We start from the raw sequence: 17,892 nt of genomic DNA, 5'->3' as shown, positions 1-17,892 counted from the left end.
CAAATGCCGCTCTCTATCTGTGAATACTGCGGGTTTCCCCTGCTTGTGTTTACAGACACACACACTGTGTGCTGCCTGTCTCGGCCCTGAGCACGCCGAGTCAGCGCTCACTATAGGCGGCTGCCTTCTCTGCGACGGGATGCCTGTTTCTACATTGGAGGTCTAAGACTGTGCACCCATCCAAGCCGTGCAGAACCACTTCGGCCATTGCCAGCCGCGCTTATGCTGCCGCCGGTCAAGTTACCTCTGCTCTTCACCCCATGGCGACCCTTCAAGTGTTTCAGGCGAAGCTCCTCCGCTCCATGGACGAGTCAGGCCCTGACCCAGACACTTTTAAGGACCTCAGAAGTGCGACAGATTTGGCGCTACGGGCCACAAAGGCCAGCCTGGTTGTTTTAGAGCGCCACCTATGGCTGACTTTGACTAAAATCAGGGACGCAGACAAAACCGCCTTCCTCGATTCTCCAGTCACAGCATCTGGTCTCTTCGGGCCATCTGTCAGCGGCTTCGCAGATCGCTTCACTGAGGCTCAGAAAGCTTCCAGCGCTATGAAGCATTTTCTACCAAAACGCTCCAGTTCGGGCCAACGGCGCCCCAAGAGCGCGCCGCGACCTGAGAGGGTAGCTTCACAGGTCCTCCAGCCCCGCCCAGTGGCTGAGACCAGCCAGCGCCTGAAGCCTGCAAAGCGGTTCCCGTTCTCTAAGCGCCAGGGCCCGCGGCCGAAGCTCACGCTCGATCACGAGCCCAAGAAGCCGTCCTAACCGGTATAAAGAGGGGCCATTGTCCCGCCGCGGCCGGACCAGCCCCGAAGATCGCTCGAGTGCTACTCTCAACCCCCCCTTCAGTTCAGGCGGTTGGAGCAGTTTTAAATGCAGTACATGGGCCCGTCACCTGTCACGCACCCCTGCACACAAACGCTGTTTTAACAGCGACCCACAAAAAGCACAAATCGTGCAAAATTTCTCCCTCACATACATGTCAGTGCGAACCCCCAACTCTGGGCGTTCCAGATATGATATTGCCTCTGGCTCTGAGGTCTCTAGCTTGGCAAGCTATCCCCGGAGTTTCAGAATGGGTAATGAACATCATAAAGCACGGTTCCTCGCTTCAGTTCGCCCGCAGACCACTGCATTTTCGCGCGGTTATACAAACCACGGTAAGGAGCACACTGAGTCATGTCCTCCGCACCGAAGTGTTAAGTCTGCTGGCCAAAGGGGCCATCGAGAAGATCCCCCCCTTCTCAGAGCGAGTCAGGTTTTTACAGCCGTTACTTTCTTGTTCCAAAGAAATACGGCGGCCTGAGACCCATTTTAGATCTCAGACATCTGAACAAGGCTCTCATGTCACGGCCGTTCAGAATGTTCACGACCAGACACATCCTGGCGCAAATTCACCCAGGCGACTGGTTTTTCTCAATAGATCTAAAAAATGCTTACTTTCACATTCAAGTGAACCCCCACCACAGGCCATTCTTGAGATTCGCCTTTGAGGGGCAGACATACCAGTACACAGTCCTACCATTTGGACTGGCACTGGCACCTCGTACATTCACGAAGTGCATGGATGCAGCTCTCTCCCCCCTGAGACAGCGGGGAATGCGCATCCTGAACTACCTCGACGACTGGCTCATATTGACTCAGTCAGAGGCGGAGTCACATACTCACAGAGCCTGGCTCCTCAAACATCTAGAATGTCTAGGGCTCAAGGTCAATTTTGCCAAAAGTATTCTGTTGCCCAGCCAACGTATTACGTTCCTGGGAACAGTTCTCGACTCCGTACTTATGAGAGCATTGCCCACGCCGGCCCGGGCTCTAACGATTCAGCAGCTCACAGCATCGTTCACAGAGGGCTCTTATGTACCCCTCAGAACGTTCCAGAGGATCCTTGGCCTGATGGCCTCTGCATCATCAGTACTCCAACTCGGCCTACTGCGTATGCGTCCTCTTCAGCTGTGGCTAGCACCTCTGGTGCCACCCCACGCCTGGCACTCAGGCCACTTGGTTATCAAGGTGAACCAGCGCTGTGTTCAAGCCCTGGCCCCTTGGAAAGACGCCAGCTGGTACCAGCAGGGCGTAAGCATGGGGTTGGTCTCAGAGAGGAGGGTGATTTCAACAGACGCTTCCAACTCGGGTTGGGGAGCTCTGTACGAGGGCAGGCCTGCTTCCGGCCTCTGGTCGAGCTCGGAGAAACGACTACACATCAACTGCCTCGATATGAGAGCAGTTTTTCTAGCCCTAAAAACCTTCCTCCCACACCTGGCTGGACACCACGTGCTGGTCCGAACGGACAATATGTCGGTGGTCTCCTACATAAATCGCCAGGGTGACCTCAGGTCCCGCAACCTGCTTTCCATAGCCACGCAGCTCCTACTATGGGCTCACACCAACCTGCGCTCGCTCAGGGCAGCTCACGTGCCAGGCACGTTGAACACAGGAGCAGACATGCTCTCTCGGGGCAGAGTTCCCCCAGAGGAATGGTCTCTCCACCCTCAGACGGTTCTCCTGCTTTGGGAGGTCTTCGGGAAGGCAGAAGTAGATCTTTTCGCCTCAGAAGACAACTGTCACTGCCCAATATTCTTTTCAAAGAACAGGGATGCGTTGGCCCACGACTGGCCCAACCTTCCTCTCTATGCGTTTCCTCCGGTCTCGATGCTCCCTCAGGTCATCGAACGGATCAGGAAAAGCGCGGTTCTCTTGGTGGCTCCTATCTGGCGGACCCAGATTTGGTTCCCAGAGTTGATGCAACTGTCTGTAACAGACCCGTGGCCAATTCCACTGAGGTGCGACCTTCTGGCTCAGACCAACAGGACAATCTGGCATCCTCGTCCCGACTTGTGGGCCCTACATGTATGGCCACTCAACGGGTACCCCAGGATCTCCCAGAAGGTGTCCTGAACACTATTATGGAGGCTAGAGCTCCGTCTAGACACCTCTATCACCTTAAATGGCCAGTGTTCTCCAGCTGGTGTTTAGCTCGAAACCTCGACCCACACACTTGTGAAGTGCCAAAAGTGCTTTCTTTTCTACAAGAGATTTTGGACGCGGGTCGCTCCCCCTCCACTCTCAAAGTGTACGTGGCAGCCATCGCTGCTTTTCACGTATTGGAAGCCGGAGCCTCCTTAGGTAAAAACGACCTTATAGTTCGTTTCCTTAAGGGTGCCAGAAGGCTTAACCCGCCTCGGCCACCGTCTGTACCGGCCTGGGACCTTTATCTGGTCCTGCGGGCTCTTAGGGGACCTCCCTTTGAACCACTTCAGTCGGCAGATCTCAAGCCCCTCTCTCTGATAACCGCCCTGCTTCTAGCACTGGCGTCAGTTAAAAGAGTAGGGGACTTGCAGGCGCTTTCTACTGGCGCTTCCTGTATGGAGTTTGGCCCTAATGACTCCAAGGTCATTCTTAGGCCAAGACATGGATATATTCCTAAGGTGCTCTCAACTCCGTTCAGAGCCCAGGTTATCTCTCTGTCAGCTCTTCCCTCCTCTGAAGAGGACAGTGATTCTCTCACGCTTTGCCCCGTCAGAGCTTTGAGAATTTATCTGGAGCGTTCGGCCTCTTTCAGACAGTCTGAACAGCTCTTCGTTTGTTTCGGGGGCCGAACCAAGGGCCTTCCTGTTACTAAGCTCACGCTGTCCAGGTGGATAGTTGACGCCATTGCTCTGGCTTACACTTCACTGGGCCTCTCTTGTCCCATAGGTGTTAGAGCTCACTCCACGAGAGGTGTCGCCTCTTCGTGGGCTTGGTCGAGTGGTGTTCCTATTGAGGACATTTGTGCGGTGGCCGGCTGGTCCGTTCCGTCCACATTTGTGAGATTCTACAACCTAGATGTTTCTGCCCTGCAGGCACGAGTTCTTTCTGTCTAGACCCTGGCTTTGCTGACCCAGACTGACTTTAGGACTCGGACACATGAGTGTTCCTATCTAGACATTTATGCGGCGGCCGGTTGGTCCGTTCCGTCCACATTTGTTAGATTCTACAGCTTAGATGTTCCTGCTCTGCAGGCACGAGTTCTTTCTGTTTAGACCCTGGCTCTGCGGACCCAGTCTGACTTTAGACCTGAACACGTGAGTGTTCTTATCCAGGACATTTGTGTGGCGGCCGGCTGGTCCGCTCCGTCCACATTTGTGAGTTTTTACAACTTGTATGACTCTGCTTTGCAGACACAAGTTTTTTCCTTCTAGACCCTGGCTCTGTGGACCCAGACTAGTTGTGAAATTGGACACACGGCTGTCACTTTGAATTGTGGTAAAGTTAATCTGGCCCTTGGCCCAGATCTTTATTATTGGATAATCTCTGGGCCCGATATTCGGTCTCGTTTATCCTGGCTATTCTGTAACTTCCCGGAACTTCTGGTGAGTCAGAGCGGCCATAAGAGATTAATAGCATGGCGTTTTAAATAGCGTTCCCACAGCGTTTGCAACGCTGTACGAGAGAACGTTCTCGTAAGGGAACGTACTTGGTTACTTACGTAACCTCGGTTCCCTTAGAGATAAGGGAACGAGTACTGCGTTGCCTTGCCGTGCTATTTCTCTTATGTCAGGTGTTTTCGCTTCAGTCGATTATACCTGTCAAATGGCGGATTATTATCTATATTTATATGCTTCGGTCACGTGCAGTTTCGCGCGCTTGACACTGGCAGTGTGCCAAGCTCCCTGATTGGTTCGCGCGCCTCTGCCGATCTGCCATTGGTTCGTGCAGTTGCCCACAGCACAGCCTATCTGCTCGCTCGCACGAGCCTGATGCTCTCGCCTGTGCTGCAAGCAATGCGTTTTAAAATAAAGGCTTCAATATTCTCGAGAAAAGGAGTTTTCCCACAGCGTTTGCAACGCAGTACTCGTTCCCTTATCTCTAAGGGAACCGAGGTTACATAAGTAACCAAGTACGTTCTCAGATTTAATCAAAAATATCTTAATTTGTGTTCCGAAGATGAACGAAAGTCTTACAGGGTTGGAACAACATGAGGGTGAGTAATTATTGACAGAATTTTCATTTTTGGGTGAACTAACCCTTTAATCTATGACTTTCCCCCCCCTATAATGTTTCAGCTCTTCCTAGTTCCCACAGGATTTTTTAATGCAGTTGCAATGAAGTATCAACTTTGTTATTTCTATCTTAAATTTCTATATCTACCTAGGCTCATTGAAAAAAAATGTCTACTTATATTTGTTCAATACAACTCCATAAATTTTTCACGCAACTTTTTATTACAGACGCAAATTATCAATTGATAAATGCTTATTTCCATGCAGTACCTTGCAAAAAACTAAGCTACGACCTCAAAGCACTTTTACCACAGAGCTTGATTTGTAATATAATACAAATTGTTGTTTGCGTCACATAACCAGCTTTGTATGTATGGGTTTTCTGATGTAGTAAACTTGCTCTGTAACTCACCTGGTACAGCACTTGGGTCTAGTATCGTGAAGCACAAATCATGACACTCAATAAAAAAAGACTTGTAGATGCAAGCGTGGTGCTAACACTATCAGTTAGGTTTAGTGCAGGGATGGACATACCAGGTCCTTGAGCTTCAACCCTGATAAAGCTCATCTGCAAGTAGCCTTCTAACCCTGAAGACATTGAGTTTGCCAATGGTTAGGGTATTAACCAGACATTTCATTTTTGAACTGCCGCGATACTTACAACAACCAGCGTGATAACAAATTGTCTGATGGCTGATTACAGACTTTAGATATTTTGGCAAATCTAAGCACACTTGTTGAGACCTCTTCTTAAATTATGGAGAAGTTATTATCATCAACTACAGTCTAAAGGCCCATTCACACAAAGAATGACAACTGTAACGATTTGGTGTGAATGGGACTTGAGAAAAATTTTTTAGATATTGAGGTGTTTAAGGCCTACATTTGCGTGTAGAATCTGTGTACAATTTCAAAATATAAAATACTAATTTAATATTCAGAAAAAGCTATTAGTAGACCATTTGTAGGTTGATTCCTCTCCAAGGTTGTAAACACTCACTTTGTTCGAAATCGAATACTTACTATATAGTGTGCAAAAAACAGCACACAAACAGAGTATGTCCAAATACATAATGTTCGAAAACCCGTAGGTGAAAAAAGTCCCCGGATGACCTACAACGTGTGCATATAATGGACACTTTACAATCCCATGAGGCCACGGGAGAGGGATATGAATGGCAGAGATGCAACTCAACTGACATTGGTAGGTTAGAAACAACATGACAAATGTAGTATGTCTGAATTTCATTCATACTACCCATATAGAACAAATTTTTTTAACAGTCATGAAGTAAGTTCCAATTCAAATGTACCTATTCAGATAGTATACAACTGTGGACGCAACTGTAAAACATATTATTTTGAGGATCCCAATCAGCTTGACAGCTCAACCAATAGTATTATTTTGGGGTGGATCTATCCGTTTTCTGACCAATGACAGCCAGAAGAGAAACATGTTTGAAAATAGTAATTATTTTCACATTTGGCTGCATCCAAAAATCACATACTTCCCTAATATATATTCAGAATATAGAGGATTTGTGAATGGTAGTGACACGATGCAACTGACGCTGGTAGGTCACATGATAATTACAACATGGCGAATGTACATCCAGATTACATTCACACTACACACACTCATACTATATAGAACATACTTTTTTAGCAGTCATGAAGTCATTCAAAATAAGTACCTACTCAAGAGAGTATGAGATTTCGGACGCAGCCAGGTATTCCATTCGGTGACACATAAATCACACACTTCACCTTTAACCCATGTTTCATTTACATTGCTTATTGTATCAGCCAAACTCTGAAACACTGATTGAAAAATATTACCTCTTTACCTTGTTTATTGTGCTTGTCTGACCCCGCCACTCCCTGCATGTTGAAAGAGATACTTTCACAGTTGAGCGACTTGAACCACAAGGATTTTTTACAGCATTACGTTGTCTTCAGTGGTGCTGAACTCAGTCCTGACAACACGCGAGAGTTGATTATTCTGGCATTTTACAGCACGCTTCGTGCCTGCATGTGTTTGTGTGGATGGATGGGTGATTGACCGTGTGTTTGTGTGTGCTGAGTGTGTATTTTTCTTGGCTGTTTGCCACACCATTGTGTTAAACAGAGCAGCTGGGTAACCCCGTCGCCGCGTTTTGTTACATAGTTTTGGTCTTTCAAGCGCCATTGCCCACACTGCTGAATCAATAAAAACTGGTTTTGCATCATTAAGTTTTATGTGTTTTGTCTTGTGTGTTTCTCCTTGTGTGTCATCAAATGTGTCTGGAAGTAATCTGTTCTGCGTTTGTTTGTAGATTTGTTACTCTTTACTGTACATGGACCATGTGGAATTTTTCTTTGGAAAGTACCAATTAGATTTATTTATCACAAATTCCCTTGTGAAAAAGAAGTGTGCTTAATTGCAATGGATGTACACATGTGTACTTCAAATCTTAAAGTCCCCATGAAATCAAAATGGAAGTTTTTGGGCTTTTTCTATAAATATGTTAGACTGTTATCTAAGCTAGTGTGCTCCAAAACAATGACAAAAGTCACTTTTAGAAGATATAAGCATTCAAAACTTATAGTCTCTCACTTCCGACAATATGATTTTTCTGACATCAGCTTCTCATCAGATTTTCTGTCCAATGAAATGCTCTCTAGAATCTAAAGCATCCCGCCTCCTACGTTATAAATACGCTGATGCTGCAGCTAAAATTGGTCACTTGTTCACACATTTACTATTTTCTACGTGTTGAAAACATAGTGGTGCACTATGGTGCACCAGTGTAAATATGCTTTCCATTTACATATCGTTAGTGTCACGTGAAACGCCGCAGCACACACACAGTCTGCTCCGGTCCAGAGACACGATACACAGAACGGATCATATGCGCGAGTCGGCGCAGAGCAGAAAAAGTAACAAACCCATTTGAATTCTGCACAGAATGTTATATTTTAAAGCGATATGGAGGAGATTAGGAGGAGAAAGGGTTAGAGATTATGAGGAAACTGTGGTTTTATCGAGCTCAACGGCTCTGGCCAAGTTGATATAAACGAAACGCTATTGGCTATTTTAAAAAAGGGGAGGTGCAGTTAGATATGTCCCGCCCTGTCTTCCTGTTTCAGTGGAAATTACGTCAACGTTGAATAATGCTGCACGTTTCAAGGCACTTTTTAACTGTACTTATGGATTCTATACATTAAAGGTCCCGTTTTTCGTGTGTTTTTGAAGCTTTGATTGTGTTTACAGTGTGCAATATAACATGTGTTCATGTTTCGCATGTAAAAAAACACAGTTTTTTCACACAATTTACTTATCTGTATACCGCTGTTATCACTGTCCTAAGAACGGGCTGATGACTTCCTTGTTCTATGAAGTCCCTCCTTCAGAAATACATAAGTTCTGATTGTGCCAGCGGTTTCTGTGTTGTGATTCGACAGCAGCTTAGCGCACGTTGCCCGGAAAGGTCACGCCTCTTACATATGCATGCGCTCAGTGCCAAACAAAGGTGATTGGACTCCAGGATGAAAATAACAGCGTCTTGACGACATGGCGACAAACACACTCTACAAACGCAACTCTTCCTCTTCTCCGTGGGAGCGCAACAAGACCACGCCCTTTTTGTGTATTCCTGTGGGCAGAGGTTAGTCAAAAAACTGTTCTAGTGACGTCATTAAAGAAGGAAGTAGAGGGATGTAGTCCAAACCGGCCGTTCGATGTAGGTGACTTCTGTTGAATAAAATATCTCGCTTGGCATTGAACTTTGAGCTTTATAATTTTACAGATATTATTTATACTCTAACAACAACATTACACACTAACTAAAGTTTGAAACATGGGATCACGAAGAACGGGACCTTTAATGAAATAAAAAGGCCACTTAAGGAGAGGACACTTTCATGACTCTTTTAAAAGTGCACTTTGTAATAATGTAAATAAAAAAAATGACCTTATAGTATACGTTTTAAATAATTATATTTTAATAATAGTTTGTTGTACTAAAGCACATGTAAAGTACTTCATAATTTGACTTTAATGTGTTATTCAATATTATATTTAATTAGTCCTGTCAAATCGGGATTAATCGATTTTACAGCACTAAATTTAATACATTTTCACTACATTTAATACATTTTAAATATACTAAACTGCAATAGAAATTACATTAAAATATGTTTTAGTTACCATGGTTTGCCAGTACATTTGACATTTTAACCATATTTTAAAGACAATAGAAGTAATTATGAAATTACATTTAAAGATGCACTTAAGTGTGTCAAAAAAAGCATCCAATGGACTTGAATATACATTTATATATTATATTTAATTAAAAATGTGTGACATGTCTGACCTCTGTATACATTTCGCCACATACTTACCCTGGGAAGTATTTCCTATTGCTTTCGAACACTGATTTATTAAGTGCTTTAAACCTGCTTTGTGACGAATGTGCCTCTTGTGGTTCAACCTATTAAGACAAATGTCCCTTCCTCTATACAAACCATTATTTTCATTTCTGTTTTCTCTCAGTTTAAGACTTTGTATGTTAGCCTGACAGTATGTGAGCCTTTACATCACAGTCTGAACATGTTGAGCTTTTTCTGTCACAACACGGGTCATTATTCTCTCTCTCTAGACTCTCTTCCCATGGATGACATTTGCACTAAATGAAGACAAACTGCATTAATTCAGCTTCCTGTTGCAGCTGAAACTCTCAGCGCTGTGGTTGATAAGTGTTACACAAAGGCCCTCTCAAACAGAGTGCACTTCTTATGTGAACAATCAAACCAGACATCCCAGACATTTTCTGAACCTATAGATATCTCATCAGAAACAGCATGACTTGGGTCGGTCATATTTCTTGTCAGGGTCAGAGAAAGGGTCATATTTCTGCTATATGCCATGCTTTTTATTTCAGGCAGTGATCTATGAAAGTGACGTACATAAGTATTTGAAGCTTCAAGATGTGTGTCATACAAAACAGTCTGTGCAGTTATTTTCAAACTCTTTATCAAGATATAATATCAGAACATCAACCTCTCATTTGACATCATGAGTGGGAACTCTGAATTTTTCAGATTCTTCACATTTGACTCCATCAGTCCTTAAAGACAGCATTGTGTTTTTTACAATGGCTTCCTACTGTGCCCGTACACTGTGTGTGTTCGTGTGTGTGTGCGTGTGTGTGTGTGTCACAAGGTCATGAGGTCACGAGGGCTACTTCTTTTTCTGATTAGGGCTGGTCATACCCCTCACATCTTGTTAGTAAATGCTTGCACTACACGACAGGACACACCAAATACTTGCCAATCTATTACTGATAGAGTTCAGTTTCTTCACTCCTTTTTCCCCCCAGCAGACTTTAATCAGTGTTGGGGAATCTATTTTGACACTGTAACTTGTGACTTATAAAGTAGTTAAACTTAAGTTATTCAAGGTTTTCTTTGGTAAAAATAGAAAACATTAAAACTACTTGATTTTACCAAGTTTCCAGTGACATAATTTATTATATAATTTTTATACAAATGTATATTTTTTCACTATTTTTTATTTATTTTACAAATTTAACAATTACAGTTACAACTTAAATGAATAAATACATATACACTGAATATATATATATATAAAAAAGAAAAAACCAAAAGTTCCACAAATTTATTTTATTATTTTATAAATTTATGTGAATTGTCTGAATGAACCGATTCACTATAATGAATCAGACTTTCCAATAGGTGTGTATGACTTGAAGCGACACTGCGCATGCCGATGACTTCAAAAGTATGAAATCAAAGTACAGCGAGAGCGATTAGAGAGCAGACGGCTCTGTATGCTTTTGATTTGCTCTCGTGGTACTTTAATGTCATACACTGATCGGAAGTATCGCCATTTCAAATTGAACACATGTAATGCTACACATGAGAAACAGAATCACTCAGCATGAACCAATTCACAAGAAAGATTGTGATTTTTTTTTTTTTTTTTTGTGCTATGAAAGAGAGGATCATTTAGAGTGAAGGACGATTGTTTAGGACGAATCGACTAACTAATAATTCTGATTTTCCAATGCTAAATGTTCTTCCAATGCTACATATGAGAGAAAGAAACCATAAATGATTCAGAATGATTCAGACTTTCCAACACTTATGAGATTAAGACAAACCCATTCACTAGATTTATTCTGACTTTGGCTGTGTCCGAAATCGCATACTCTCTTATATTGAATAAGTAGCCTAATTAATTTGTGATCGCAAATCTATATAGTATATATTTGTGTAATGTGTATGTAATCTGGAAGTACTACATTCGCCATGTTGTCACTGTCATGTGACCATCAGTTGTGTCGCTTCACTGTCATTCGCAATTCCTCTCACATGGCCTCATGGGATGAAAGTGTTCATCGTATCAACAAATCAAAATCTCGCTGGAAGTAGCAGGTCATCTGGGGACTTTTTGCCTACTCTTTTATATGTGTGAATTCGGACATGCTACTCTTGCCACATACTGTTTTTCGCCCTCTATATAGTAGGGAAGTTTGCAATTTTGTATGCAGCCGATATGAAAGAGAGGATTGTTTAGGACGAAGTGATTCACAAGAATTATTATGATTTTCCAGCGCTACATGTAAGATAATAAAATTGTTTAGGGTGAATCGATTCCCTAGCATGATTTGGTTTTCCAGGGCTAGGCTACATTATGAGAGAAAGAAGAGCCATTTAGAACGAATCAGTGATTCAGAGTTTTCAATGCCACATACAGAAAGAATAGTTTAGGGTGAATCGATTCACTAGCAGGATTTGGATTTCAAGCTCTTCATATGAGAGAAAGAATCTTTTAGGACAAACTAATTCACAAGAATGATTGATTTTTAAGCACTGATCTTCCAATTCCCTGAGAGAGAATAGTTTAGGATGAGTAGACTCACTAGACCGATTCAGATTTTTCAATGTTACATGAGAGAAAGACATAATTTAGTATGAATCAATTCACTAGAATGATTTGTATTTTTTCAAAATGCTACATAGAGGAACAGAAACATAGTTAGATGAAAGTTTGCTGATCACCAGCCCTGGAAGCTACTGAGGGCTTTTAATTAACTTTAGCTTGTTGCAAACTTCACACATTTTCTTGTTTTGATGGGTTTCCATAGAGGGATCAAGTCGCTGTTTTAAACAAGTTCAGTAATGTAATGCATGAAATATGATTTGAGTCGAAGCCAGACATTTGCGAATGCAATTGATAAATCAAGGCTTATTTGCTCAGTGTCTTGCGTAAGTGAAGGGGGCTTCTGGGGGCTTCTAGCAGTGTTATTGTCATAATGAGTTTCAATCCTCTTGCGGTCAGCCTTCAGATTATGTTCCCTTACGAGAACGTTCTCTCGTACTGCATTGCAAACGCTGTGGGAAAACTCCTTTTCTCGAGAATATTGAAGCCTTTATTTTAAAACGCATTGCTGCAGCACATGCGAGAGCTAGAAGCTCGCGTGAGCGTGCTGATTGGCTTGTGCAAAGCAACTGCACGAACCAATGGCGGATCAGCAGAGGAGCGCGGACCAATCAGGGCACTTGGCACTCTGCCAGAGTCAAGCGCGCGAAACTGCACGTGACAGAAGAGTATAAATACACAGAGAATCCGCCATTTGACAGATTTTATCTCCTTCAGCTTTCGACTCACCTCGTCGCTGATCCTCTCCGGATAGAAGCCGCCTATAGTGAGCGCTGACTCGGCGTGCTCAGGGCCGAGACAGGCAGCACACAGAGTGTGTGTCTGTAAACACAAGCAGGCTTAACACTTCACCAAAGTGTTAAGTCTGCTGGCCAAAGGGGCCATCGAAAAGATCCCCCTTTCTCAGAGCGAGTCAGGTTTTTACAGCCGTTACTTTCTTGTTCCAAAGAAAGACGGCGGCCTGAGACCCATTTTAGATCTGAGACATCTGAGATGGATGCAGCTCTCTCCCCCCTGAGACAGCGGGGAATGCGCATCCTGAACTACCTCGGCGATTGGCTCATATTGACCCAGTCAGAGGCGGAGTCACATACTCACAGAGCCTGGCTCCTCAGACATCTAGAATGTCTAGGGCTCAAGGTCAAATTTGCCAAGAGTATTCTGTTGCCCAGCCAACGTATCACGTTCCTGGGAACAGTTCTCGACTCCGTACGTATGAGAGCATGGCCCACACCGGCCCGTGCTCTAACGATTCAGCAGCTCGCACCATCGCTCACAGAGGGCTCTTATGTACCCCTCAAAACGTTCCAGAGGATCCTTGGCCTCATGGCCTCCACATCATCAGTACTCCAACTCGGCCTACTGCGTATGCGTCCTCTTCAGCTGTGGCTAGCACCTCTGGTGCCACCCCACGCCTGGCATTCAGGCCACTTGGTTATCAAGGTGAACCAGCGCTGTGTTCAAGCCCTGGCCCCTTGGAAAGACGCCAGCTGGTACCAGCAGGGCGTAAGCATGGGGGTGGTCTCAGAGAGGAGGGTGATTTCAACAGACGCTTCCAACTCAGGTTGGGGAGCACTGTACGAGGGCAGGCCTGCCTCCGGCCTCTGGTCGAGCTCGGAGAAACGCCTACACATCAACTGCCTCGAAATGAGAGCAGTTTTTCTAGCCCTAAAAACCTTCCTCCCTCACCTGGCTGGACACCACGTTCTGGTCCGAACGGACAATATGTCAGTGGTCTCCTACATAAATCGCCAGGGCGGCCTCAGGTCCCACAACCTGCTTGCCATAGCCACGCAGCTCCTGCTATGGGCTCACACCAACCTGCGCTCGCTCAGGGCAGCTCACGTGCCAGGCACGTTGAACACAGGAGCAGACATGCTCTCTCGGGGCAGAGTTCCCCCAGAGGAATGGTCTCTCCACCCTCAGACGGTTCTCCTGCTTTGGGAGGTCTTCGGGAAGGCAGAAGTAGATCTTTTCGCCTCAGAAGACAACTGTCACTGCCCAATATTCTTTTCAAAGAACAGGGATGCGTTGGCCCACGACTGACCCAACCTCCCTCTCTATGCGTTTCCTCCGGTCTCGATGCTCCCTCAGGTCATCGAACGGATCAGGAACACCAAAAGCGCGGTCCTCTTGGTGGCTCCTCTCTGGCGGACCCAGATTTGGTTCCCAGAGTTGATGCAACTGTCTGTAACAGACCCTTGGCCAATTCCACTGAGGTGCGACCTTCTGGCTCAGGCCAACAGGACAATCTGGCATCCTCGTCCCGACTTGTGGGCCCTACATGTATGGCCACTCAACGGGTACCCCAGGATCTCCCAGAAGGTGTCCTAAACACTATTATGGAGGCTAGAGCTCCGTCTACTAGACGCCTCTATCTCCTAAAATGGTCAGTGTTTTCCAGCTGGTGTTTAGCTCGAAACCTCGACCCACACACTTGTGAAGTACCAAGAGTGCTATCCTTTCTCCAAGAGATGCTGGATGCGGGTCGTTCCCCCTCCACTCTCAAGGTGTATGTAGCAGCCATTGCTGCACATCACGTATTGGAAGCCGGAGCCTCCTTAGGAAAATGCGACCTTATAGTTCGCTTCCTTAAGGGCGCCAGAAGGCTTAACCCGCCTCGGCCGCCATCTGTCCCAGCCTGGGACCTTTCTTTGGTTCTACGGGCTCTTAAGGGACCTCCCTTTGAACCACTTCAGTCAGCCGACCTAAAACCTCTCTCCCTGAAAACCGCCCTGCTTTTGGCACTGGCGTCAGTCAAAAGAGTAGGTGACTTACAGGCGCTCTCTACTAGCGCTTCCTGTCTGGAGTTCGGCCCCAATGACTCTAAGGTCATCCTTAGGCCAAGACATGGATATATTCCTAAGGTGCTCTCAACTCCGTTCAGAGCCCAGGTTATTTCTCTGTCAACTCTTCCCGCTTCGGAAGAGTTCAGTGATGCTCTCACACTCTGCCCTGTCAGAGCTTTGAGAATTTATTTGGAGCGTTCAGCCTCTTTCAGACAGTCTGAACAGCTTTTTGTTTGTTTCGGGGGCCGAACCAAAGGTCTTCCCGTCACGAAGCTCACGCTGTCTAGATGGATAGTGGATGCCATTGCTCTGGCTTACACCTCACTGGGCCTTACATGTCCCATAGGTGTTAGAGCTCACTCCACGAGTGGTGTTCCTATCGAAGACATTTGTGCGGCGGCCGGATGGTCCGTCCCGTCCACATTTGTTTGATTTTACAACCTAGAAGTTCCTGCTCTGCAGGCACGAGTTCTCTCTATCTAAGCTCTGGCTCTGCGGACCCAGACTAGTTTTGACATTCCTTCTGGCACATTCGTGCGATGACCGGCTAGTCCGTTTCGTCCACATCTGTGAGACATTACAACCCAGAAGTCCCTGCTCCGCAGGTACGAATTCTCTCTATCTAGGCCCTGGCTCTATGGACCCAGACTAGTTATTGCAGTACCTATACAGGATATTTATGCGGCGGTCGGCTGGTCCGTTCCGTTCGCATCTGTAAACATTTATAACTTATAGTACCTGCCTTGCAGGCATAAGTTATCTCTATCTAACGCTGGCTCTGTGGACCCAGACTAGTTTGTGACTCAGACACTGGTTGTCATTCTGTGTTGTGGGACTCTTAAGACTGGCCTTTGCCCAGCTCTTGTCTGTTTGGATATCTAAGGGCCCGAAGATTCGGTCTCTTTATCCTAGGCTATTCTGTACTTCCTGGAGCTCCCGGTGAGTCAGATTGGCCAAAGATTGACAAGCACGGCGTTTTAAATAGTGTTCCCACAGCGTTTGCAACGCAGTACGAGAGAACGTTCTCGTAAGGGAACGTACTTGGTTACTTACGTAACCTCGGTTCCCTTAGAGATAAGGGAACGAGTACTGCGTTGCCTTGCCGTGCTATTGTCTCTTATGGCAGGTGTCTTTTCGCTTCAGTCGATTTAAACCTGTCAAATGGCGGATTCTCTGTATATTTATACTCTTCTGTCACGTGCAGTTTTGCGCGCTTGACTCTGGCAGAGTGCCAAGCGCCCTGATTGGTCCGCGCTCCTCTGCTGATCCGCCATTGGTTCGTGCAGTTGCTTTGCACAAGCCAATCAGCACGCTCACGCGAGCTTCTAGCTCTCGCATGTGCTGCAGCAATGCGTTTTAAAATAAAGGCTTCAATATTCTCGAGAAAAGGAGTTTTCCCACAGCGTTTGCAACGCAGTACTCGTTCCCTTATCTCTAAGGGAACCGAGGTTACGTAAGTAACCAATTACGTTTTGTACGCCTTAACTGCATTCTGAGAGAACTGAATTAAGGACTGCTGTGGAAAACAACCTCAATGAGCTTCATTAAACTCAACAAAATCCAGTTATGCCTGTAGTGAAGGTCAAAGCCTCTGCTGGGCTGGAATGGAAATCCCCTCTTTGAGTAAACAGACATGTACAAAATTCAAGAATTTATTGATCATCTTGACATTTTTTTCTTGCATGTCAGAGAATGAGTGTTCAGTGGCTTCAAAAACTGTTTATTTAATGTTTTTAAAGGAATAGATGACTCGAGGTCCCAACACAGTGATTTGGATTAGGGTGTGTATTGGAAAGGGTGAGCAGACTCTCCGATACACATAGCGACTTGTAGGAAAGCCAAGAGGACCTTCAGGGGGTCTGGGACACTGGAGCTGCACAACACTAACCCGCCACGGCTCATTTGTCTTCTCAGTTTAATCATATTAATGACATCCTGCACCAAATATGACAACCTGCAGCTTTTATTAGGGTTGCTAGTGAGGTCTTACATGTATTGATGCCCATATTAACAAAGAGATGCAAGTCTCCAAGTGTGGCTTTCACATAAAACAAATTCTTATCCTGCTGAGCATTCGAGCTAACAGATAAATGCGGTTTATTTGTGCATCATTGATGGAGTACTGATGTTGGCTTGAAATTCTGCTGTGCAAGATTTTGGCTCACGGGGAAGTGTCTTGTGGGTTAATTCAGATGCGAAGACTCCACACATTAAAGAAGAACCTCCGCCCTGTTCTACCAACAATTCTATACCTCTCCTGAGTTCCTCTAAACACACACACCGTGTCATGTCAGTCAATCATCACCACACCCAGACCTCCCAAACGCAACAATGACCTCATGAAAACACTTCTGGGTTTTATATCTGGGTTTCCTCTTTCCTGCTCAGACAGAATGAATGTGACCTCAGACCTGGAAGACAAGAAATATGCATGCCATTTGTGGATAAACACCCACTGATTTTCTAACTGGAAACAAAGAGTGTTATTAATGGGTTTGAGCATGTTACTATTTGGTTGCTATAGGGTGTTCTGTGTGGTTTTTACTAATTTTGTCCATAAACTGAAAGTCAATGGGGTCCAAAACAACCCTGGACCCCACTGATTTTCATTGTGGACACAAGACGTGTCTCAAATTATCATCTTTTAGGTTTATGTGCTTGAAAGATTTGGTACAATGAAGGTAAGTAAATGATGACAGAATTATAATTTTGGGGTGTACTAACTCTTTTAACTCATTGGATTCACCTTGGTGAAAAAGCGCAATTAAATATGCGTTTGTATAGTGTACTTCAAATCTTAATATTCTAGCAAATGCTTGCTAATAATATAATATGAAATTAAAGTGTACTATGGTTCTTAACCCTAGAATGCATAAAGGGGGTCAAATTGGGTTGACAGCATGCTGTGATTTTTTAAATATTTTTTCATTGAAAAGATTTATTTATTTGATATTCCATGAATTCTTCAGAAGAAAACCTTGTTTCTGACCCTCATCGATGTAATTTTAATTTTTCTTGGTCATAGGATGAAAAAAAAAAAAAGTTTTATCACTGGCACAAGAATGCATAAAGGGGGTCAAATTTGACCCGTATTCATTTTCTATGGAATTCTGGCTAAACAGTATTTTTGGATACCTTTTTGTCAATAATAATATTTACTTTCTTAAAACTTTATGGAT

This window comes from Scardinius erythrophthalmus, assembly GCF_964197995.2.
Source record: "Scardinius erythrophthalmus genome assembly, chromosome: 20".
NCBI lineage: Eukaryota > Metazoa > Chordata > Actinopteri > Cypriniformes > Leuciscidae > Scardinius > Scardinius erythrophthalmus.
The sequence above is the reverse complement of the archived record's forward strand: the minus strand, read 5'-3'. Positions refer to the sequence as shown.